The sequence below is a fragment of the Hipposideros armiger genome, unplaced genomic scaffold (assembly GCF_001890085.2).
Source record: "Hipposideros armiger isolate ML-2016 unplaced genomic scaffold, ASM189008v1 scaffold_348, whole genome shotgun sequence".
Classification (NCBI taxonomy): Eukaryota; Metazoa; Chordata; class Mammalia; order Chiroptera; family Hipposideridae; genus Hipposideros; species Hipposideros armiger.
In genome coordinates, this window is record NW_017731698.1 from 1,510,316 (window position 1) to 1,518,626 (window position 8,311).

Genomic DNA, 8,311 nt, shown 5'->3' on the forward strand with positions numbered 1-8,311 from the left:
ATTCCCCAGCAATTCCAGGAATATACCCTAAAGAAATGCTTGCATATCGGCCCCAGGATAAAGGAAAAATAAATTGGAATACTAAACAGTAATGTAAGTGAACAAGCGACAATTAAAGATAACACTATGGAAACTGTCATGATTGTAAGGTTAACAAAGGAATTATGGAATTAAAAAAAATGCCTACATTATGATTTTATACCCATAAAATGAAAAAACAGACAAAACCAAACTCTATTGTTGAGGAATGCATCATAAGTAGTAGCGCTATAAAGAAAAGCAAGAAAATGATTAACACAAGTAAAGATAGTGGTTATCTCTGGGGGACATATACAATAAAGGGCTTATGGGGTGCAATGATATTCTGTTTATTGACTTGGATTAGAGTATTTGTTTAAATAATTATCAAAGAGTACATGTGTATTTTAAGTACTTTTCTGTATGCATGGCTTTATGCTGCAAAGTCACATACACACACACACACACACACACACACACACACACATACTCTGAGACAACTGTCCATGGCATGTGATTATATAATGGCTAATATGCTAATGTGGGTCTGGCACTAGACTCAAGGGGCCACTCCTTAATGTAACATCACTGATTGACTGTGTTTCAGGATTGAATTGTGATCATCACACAAAAAGACACTTCAGTAAAATCCTGTTTGATTCAACTAACTTCATTCATTCTCATAACTACTCAGTCTTAATGAAAATTGGTTTAGGGATAAAAGCCATTAGATGTTAATTTAACTTCCATGAGAATTGGTTGAGACTCTCTGAAAATCAGTCCAGGCTCTTTTATTTTCATTCCAGCCCTGCTTTCTTTCTAAATGACCTGCAAATTCATTTTTTGTCAGCCTCCTTTTACCTCAAGTGACACAGCCTGCGTTCCACAGATAGCAAAAGAGAAATACATTCAATGCTGCTTTTTTTTTGTTTTTTTAGTCACCTCCAAACACATGAGCAAAGGAATATCCGAAAGATGTTTTCATCTCACTAATTAGGTTAGAAATCTCAGAAGAACAGTCCTATTTGCTATATTTTTGATGGAAATGTTTCTGTTTCTGGTTGAGAATCTTGCATGCACAGATTTCTCCTTTGACACTTCCTGTTGGAACTTCAAGTAGGAAAAAACACCAAAACTTTTCTCTTTCATCAGTTGGGAAACATAAACTTGGATTGTAAGCAACTTATGTAGAAAGCCCACGACGTCTTCATGTCTAAGGTACATATTGTATAGCATGGAGTTATGCAGAGCGATAGGAAATAAATGTTTATGGGTGATTATTGCCATGTTAACCGCCCCTCCCCCCTGCCCAATTTTGCTATTTCAGTGCAGCGTTCATAAGGTCCTCAGTTTTTTAGTATAGGCAAGTCAGATGGTGGAACATAGAACATGTCTCTCTTTGTTTGAAACATTTCTTCCTTTTATGGTTTATGAATGTGAATTTGTGTGTTACATGCCATTGAGTCAGCTCTGACTCCTGGCGACCCTATGAATGAGTGATGGCCACACTGCCCCGTCCTCAGCAGCCCTGCTCAGCTCTTGTAGCTGCTTTTATGGAGTTAATTCATCTCATATTTGCTCTTCCTCTTTTCCTGCTGACTTCCCCCTGTCGTCCCCCCCCCACAATGAGTGTTATTACCTTCTCCAAAGAACCCTCCCTTCTCATGATGTCCCCAAAGTAGGACAGCTTCAGTTTCGTCATTTTTGCCTCTAGCCATGTTTCAGGCTTCATTTTCTCTAGGACCCACTTGATCGTCTTTCAGGAGGTTCAGGGTATGCGAAGAGCTCTCCTCCAGCACCATGTTTCAAATGAATTCATTTTTCTGTCAAACTTCTTCACTGTCCAACTTTTGCATCCATACATAGTAATCAGGAATGCATAGATGATCTTAACCTTGGTCTCTAATGATGCCTCTTTGCCCCTGGTGCGTTTCCTAATTTTTCCGTTGTTGCCCTTCTGACTCTCAGCCTTCTCTTGATTTCTTGGCTGCAGTCTCCATTTGAGTTGATGACTATACCAAAGGAAGCAAAATCTTTAACAATTTCAGTGTCTTCATTGTCTATGTCAAAGTTGTGTATTTCTTTTGTGGTCATGATTTTTGTCTTTTTGGTGATGTTCAAATGCAGTCCTGCTTTGAAGGTGAGTACTTAGAACCAATTGTTCTTCCATTTTCTCATTGCCTTGTAGTTGTCATTCTTGTCTTTTCAACTGATAGTGAGCTCGTTGAAGGAAGAAGCTATTTTTCCATTGTGTTCTTCTTAGCATTTGAACATAGGGCCGAGAATACAATAGGTACTTAACAAATTTTGCCACTTTTGATTCCATCCCTTTTTTTAAAAAGAGGTGCTTTCAAGTATGTCAGGGTCAAGTATATAAGTTGTGGAAAATGACTGAGTTCTTGTTCTCTTCAGAAGTCTTTTGTTACAGATTATAATTGTTAGTGATTATTGATGGAAATGGCTATTATTAAAGATAGGGCTTCTAGGGGTGACCGGTTAGCTCAGTTGGTTAGAGCATGGTGCTGATAACACGAAGGCTGCCAGTTCAGTCCCCTCATGGGCTACTTTGAGCTGCTCCCTCCTTAAAGAGAGTCAACTATGTCATTGTAGCATGAAAGCAATGTGTAACCAATGACTATTGCTGTTCCCCAATAAAATCTTAGAAAAAAAATAGGGCTTCTAAACAATTTTTTAACTATAAATCCTTGTCTAGGTATTAGGGTAAAATGCAATGTCAAAGAACCACTGGGAATTGAATTTTATTATATGTGATGACAACTGGAAAATAAAAAACAGAGAGAAGCCAAAGGCAATTAAAATATATGATATTATTATTCCAGTCTAATGGGTTTTTTCTCCCATTGTCCAGTGTCATGTGCATCCCATTAGAAACTGCTGTAAGTTCTAGGCAAGAAATTAAAGAAATTAATGTATTTGTGATAGTAAAGAAAAAGAATGGGCACTTTAGAGACTTTCTAAGATTCTAGTATTTAGTTTTCAATGTTAAATTTCACTAATAGAATATAATTCTATACAGAAGATAGACCAAAGTTTCCTAGCAGGGGTACATGGAAGGCATCCACAGGCCCTTGACGTTGTATGTAAAGCTGAGTCTGTGCATATGCACATTTTTTCTAAGTGTCCTGGCCTTTCATCTGGGATGCCTGACCTCTTCTCCTCCCAGGTGAAGAATCATGGCTCATAGGTAACTCTCTACATGTATTCTATGTCCTAGAACCAGCCATATGAACTTGACTGGACAAAGTGGATTTGAGAAAGATCCTTCCCACAAAGACTCAAATGGCATTTTGTAAAAATAACAGTTCTTACCACATTTCAATTTAGGAATGTTCAGGGGATCCCTTTCCAGAATTCAAGCATCGTGCTGAAAATACCAGAGGCTATTAATACTGCATATATATTTAATTTCATGACTTGGCAAGGGTGTGAGCTGTGACATGCAATCTTCCCAAAGCTAATACTGTGAAGGCTGGCTAGCAACGAGGCAGATGTCTGGGGGTTGGCAGTGATGTGCTCCTCCTCCTCAATCTTGGAGCTGTAAGAATGGTCCACATAGTGTATTTGTATTTCCATTCACTGTAGCTCTAATCTCTTCTATTTTAAAAAAAATCTTTATTGAGATTTAATAGAAACACCATAAAATTCATGTTTTTAAAGTGTACAATTTAGTGGTTTTTTAAGTACATTCACTGAGTTGTGCAACCATCACCACCATTTTATTTTAAAACCTTCTATCTTTAAGACTCTTTTCTAAGTGTTTTCTTCTGATAGCTCCAGAACAACACTATATTTCATTTATTTTTTAAAAAGGAGATTTATGCTCTGAAATAATCTTTGTATAAAATCAGCAGTCACATATTTTAAGGACGATGGGCTTAAAACATATACTTTCTTCATCTCTTCAAAATGCCAGGATTAACTCTTTGTGATTCAATGTTTACAAAGATAGTGCTAGTCAGTTTTTAAAGATGTAGATGATGTCTTTTAAATTAAAAAAAAATAATTAGGTTGGACCATTTGAATTTGTAGGCCTAAAGCAGTGACTCTCTGTAATTTCACAAGGTTCAACATAATAAAACTCACATGAAATTTTCATGCCTCTCCATTGGCACTGCAAAAATTTGAAAGGGGATACTATATTTTAGGGTCATTAAATTAAAGTAACTTGTTCCTGCTTGAAATACATGGTGAAAATTTGTGTTCCTTTGGGACTATATACAAAGAGTTAAAATAGTCTCATTCTCAATCTTTATTCATTTATTCTCAAATATTTACTAAGTACCTACTTTCTGCCAAGATAGATGGTGGGAAGAAAGATATAGTCCAGCCTTCAGGGACACAGTTTTGCAGTAACTTCCTGTGGCATTCTAACTTATTAATTTATTATTTTATAGCTTTGCAATGTGTTTGCATTTCCATGTCCAGTAAATTTATTAACTGATTAGCTCTTGGTCCCAGCTGCTTCATAAGTAGGCCAAGACTTCCCTTCCTCCACACGTACAATTGCACAGGTGACTTTTTTCTCTGTAGTTCCCCAGTTCACAGGGTGGACATAATCTCCTGTCAATGTTGCAATGTTTTCAGATTGTTAAGGGATGTAATTTTGTGCTTTTCCCAAGTGTAATTGCTACCTGCCTGAGTCTTGGCTGAATGCCAGTAAGTCTCAATTTTGGAAGTAAATTAAAGCATTTAATTCACACACACACACATACACACACAGTATCTTGAAGTATGAAAATCTAGTTCTTAACATTCAAGTTTCATGTGTGATCAAAATCATCGACAATATAAAAGACACATATAACTAATTTGTACATATTTCTAGTATATTGGTAAATTACCAATATATTTTAAATGTTAATTTGGTCTTTCAGATATTCAGTGGAATTTACCTGTTCTGAATTAAGCTAGAGTATTGACTTGGGGTGGAGAACAACATGTATCTTTTGGTAATTTGCCTCCAGGTACTGCTCCTAAATGGAGAAATAGAATGTTGGGAAATTTCTATCATCAGGTTTATACCAGAAAGGACACGATGCTCAGGAAGCAATATGAAGCAAGTAAGGACACCAGTGTTAATTTGGCCCAGAACTGATAGAAAACAAAATTGTGAGTGATGGAGAACATTATATCCCATTTCTTCAATTTACAGCTGAGGAAATGGAATCCCAGAAAAGTCAAGTGATGAGTTCAAAGTTACTGAATTATTAGTTAAGAATTCAAAATTCAAATCCAATGATTTAGATTCACAGCACAATGCTCTTTGTACTAATGATTTTTCCATTGTTGATGGGAAAAGATTTACATTTATATTCTATTTCTAACGTGCATTTCCTTTTAAATCAAAGACCTGTTTCTTCAATTGTCTTTTCTCTTCTTACCCTAACTCTATTTTTCTTAAATTCCATTTAACCTCAACTAGGGCCGAACAACCTTACCACTTCTTGTCCTTAAACTTGAGCATGAATCAGAATTACCCAGGGAGCTTCAATAAAACAGGTCCTGGGGTCCAACCCCGAGTTTCTGATTCACTAAGTCTGGTGTGTCAGTATGTGTGTGAAAATTTGTATTTTTAAGAAGTTTCCAGGTGATGCTCATGGTTGCAGATCCACTTTTAGAACTGCAAACTCCGCGAAGCAGGCTTAACTCCTCTATCAACAGCGTTGATGACTGCAGCTCCTGTTATTCATTCCTTTAGCCTTTGGAAGTAGAACACATTATCAAACACCCATCCAAATCTCAGTTGCACTCTAATCTCCTAACAGTGGCTTCCACATTGAGACCAGTGTGAAAATGACTATGTGTCTTTGCAGATGGCTTGTGAGTCAGTCCGGAATAAGAAGATAGCTGTTTAAACTTCTTATTAGCGCTCACGGCTCCCAAGACCTAGCCTTCTGACTGGTGTTTCCTTCTCTTTCCATTAACAAAATAATTAATATTAAAAGTGCCAATGCTAAGAAGATCACCATAATAAATGTGTTCTATGAACCTCCTCATGTCTTCAATCCTTAAAGAGACAAAGAGTTAAATATCACTGTAGCAGTCAGGATTCCTAGTTGCAGAAATAGAATTGAGATTAGCCAGTGTAAACAGAGAGAGATTTAATGTAAGGTATCAGGTCGCTTACAGAATGTGAAAGGGCTTAGAAGAAACTGGGTCCAATGCAGATCTCTGTGGAATGTGAGCTTTAGCTTTCCAGCCTTTACTCTACAAGAAGGGATGCTAGAAGCAGAATGGAATGGTCATGGAGTGAACCAGTCTGCAGTATATAGAACAATTACCATGACCAAATTGGAGCTTATTCTTTATTCTCAAGCTAGATGCTGGTTAAATATCAAGTCTTGGTTTCACATACTCAGATATGATGTATGAATTAACCCAGCGTTGAAGGAGAGATGTAGTAGTAAACTGACCAGTAAAGTGAAAATTTTGTAAATAATTCTGCTAGTATACTGGCAAAAAAGGTCAACAACCTCTGATCTTTGGATTCTTGAGATTTCAGGATTCACAAAGATCTTTTATTTTTAGAAACACTTTTCTGAAGACAATCTTGTGGCTATGACAACCCAATACTGATTACTTTGTTACTGGTGACCCTAGTGGTTATACTTTATACTATATTTATAGTTTATATTATGATTTTGTAGTGTAAGTCTATTTGTTGAAGGTAGAATTTAAAAAAGTATATTCAACTACAATATGTGAAGTAAGGATTCATTCTATCATTATCTTACAGGATATGTTGGATTAAAAACATCATTGGTCTTAATCATCAACAGGTCTTCTTATGAGCTATGAAACTTGAGATGTCTTAGTTTATAATTAAAACTATTTATTTTTTTTGGAAATGGAACCTTGATGTGTGGGCTGGGTCCCTATGAATAGAAGCCAAGGCTGAAGCATCCTGCTCAAATCTCTCATTTTATTCCATGGTAGCATTTACTGATGGCTGTACCATCCAGGCTGTTAAGACAAAGATACTCACAAAGCAGTGAGAGTTTAGTTTTCACTTATGTGACTGTCTAAAAGTAGGCAATGCAGGGCTGGCATATTAATTGTTATATTTAACACATAGCTCCCATCTCTTTAGCCAACAAAGGTTGGCTATAGCAACTCTTCCCCAGACAGTGGGAAGGGGAAAAGCAGAAGTGGGGGGCACATCCCTCCTAGTTAAGGGTGAAACCTGGAAGTTATACACACCACTTCTGGCTCACATGTCATTAGTCAGAATTTAGTCACAGAGCCTAGTGGCAAGGGAGGCCAGGAATTGTCATCTACAGTTAGAGGGCTTTGAACCCAGTGAAAACTTGGGTGGGGGATTTTAATAGCAGAAAGAAGCAGCAAATGGGTATTGGTACATGGCTCACAATGGCTTACCTGAAATTTTGGGTTGGTTTTGTCCATATCAGAGCTGCTATGAGGGTAGATTCTGCTGTGGCCATCTGTGCTGGCAGTGAAGCTTCTTGAAAGGGCCAGTAAGGGAAGCATATTAAACTAATTTCCTCGTAAACAGATCAGGAAATAAGAGTCTCAGTGCTGAAAGGGCTCTCAATCGTCAGCCAGTCCAACCACTCACCTGAGAATCCCAACTGAAGCACCTATGTTTTAGACTTCCCAATTTTAATTGTGAAAACTAATGACTTACTCAAAGTGACAAAATTATTAGTGAAAATTAGGATTAGAATCCAGAGAAACTGGTAAATTTCATTTTCTTCCTGCTGCTCCTGGATGAACCCTTCTGAGCTGGGTTTCTATCACGGTCAGAGAAGAGATATTTGTGTGTGTATTATGAGCTATACAATCTGTGTATTTTTAGATCACTATTAAGTGCTATAAAATAATTGAGCTAGTATATTAAATTGTAAGGCTGCTTTCAGTTGTTGAAACAGTGGAGTCTTGTTAGAACACAGTTCATAATTATACATATGTGGATGACCATGGAAGTTGGTGAAAAGGGTATTAAAGTGGAATTCAAATGACATAAAAATCATCTTGGCTATCTACTCTTTATATGACTGGGGAAATCATTTAACTTCTTTGAGACCTGACTTATATTTTTTTAATTATTTTTTATTGTGAAATACACATTTTTTAGAATTAGTTTCAGCTGTACAACAGTGCAATAGTTATACTTTTTACCACTCAAAGTGACAACCCTCCTCCCCAATCCGTCGCCCCACTCCACCCCATATCATACATATCTATTACAATTCCCTTGACTCCACTCCCACACTATACTCCACGTTCCATGACTATATATATATATATATAT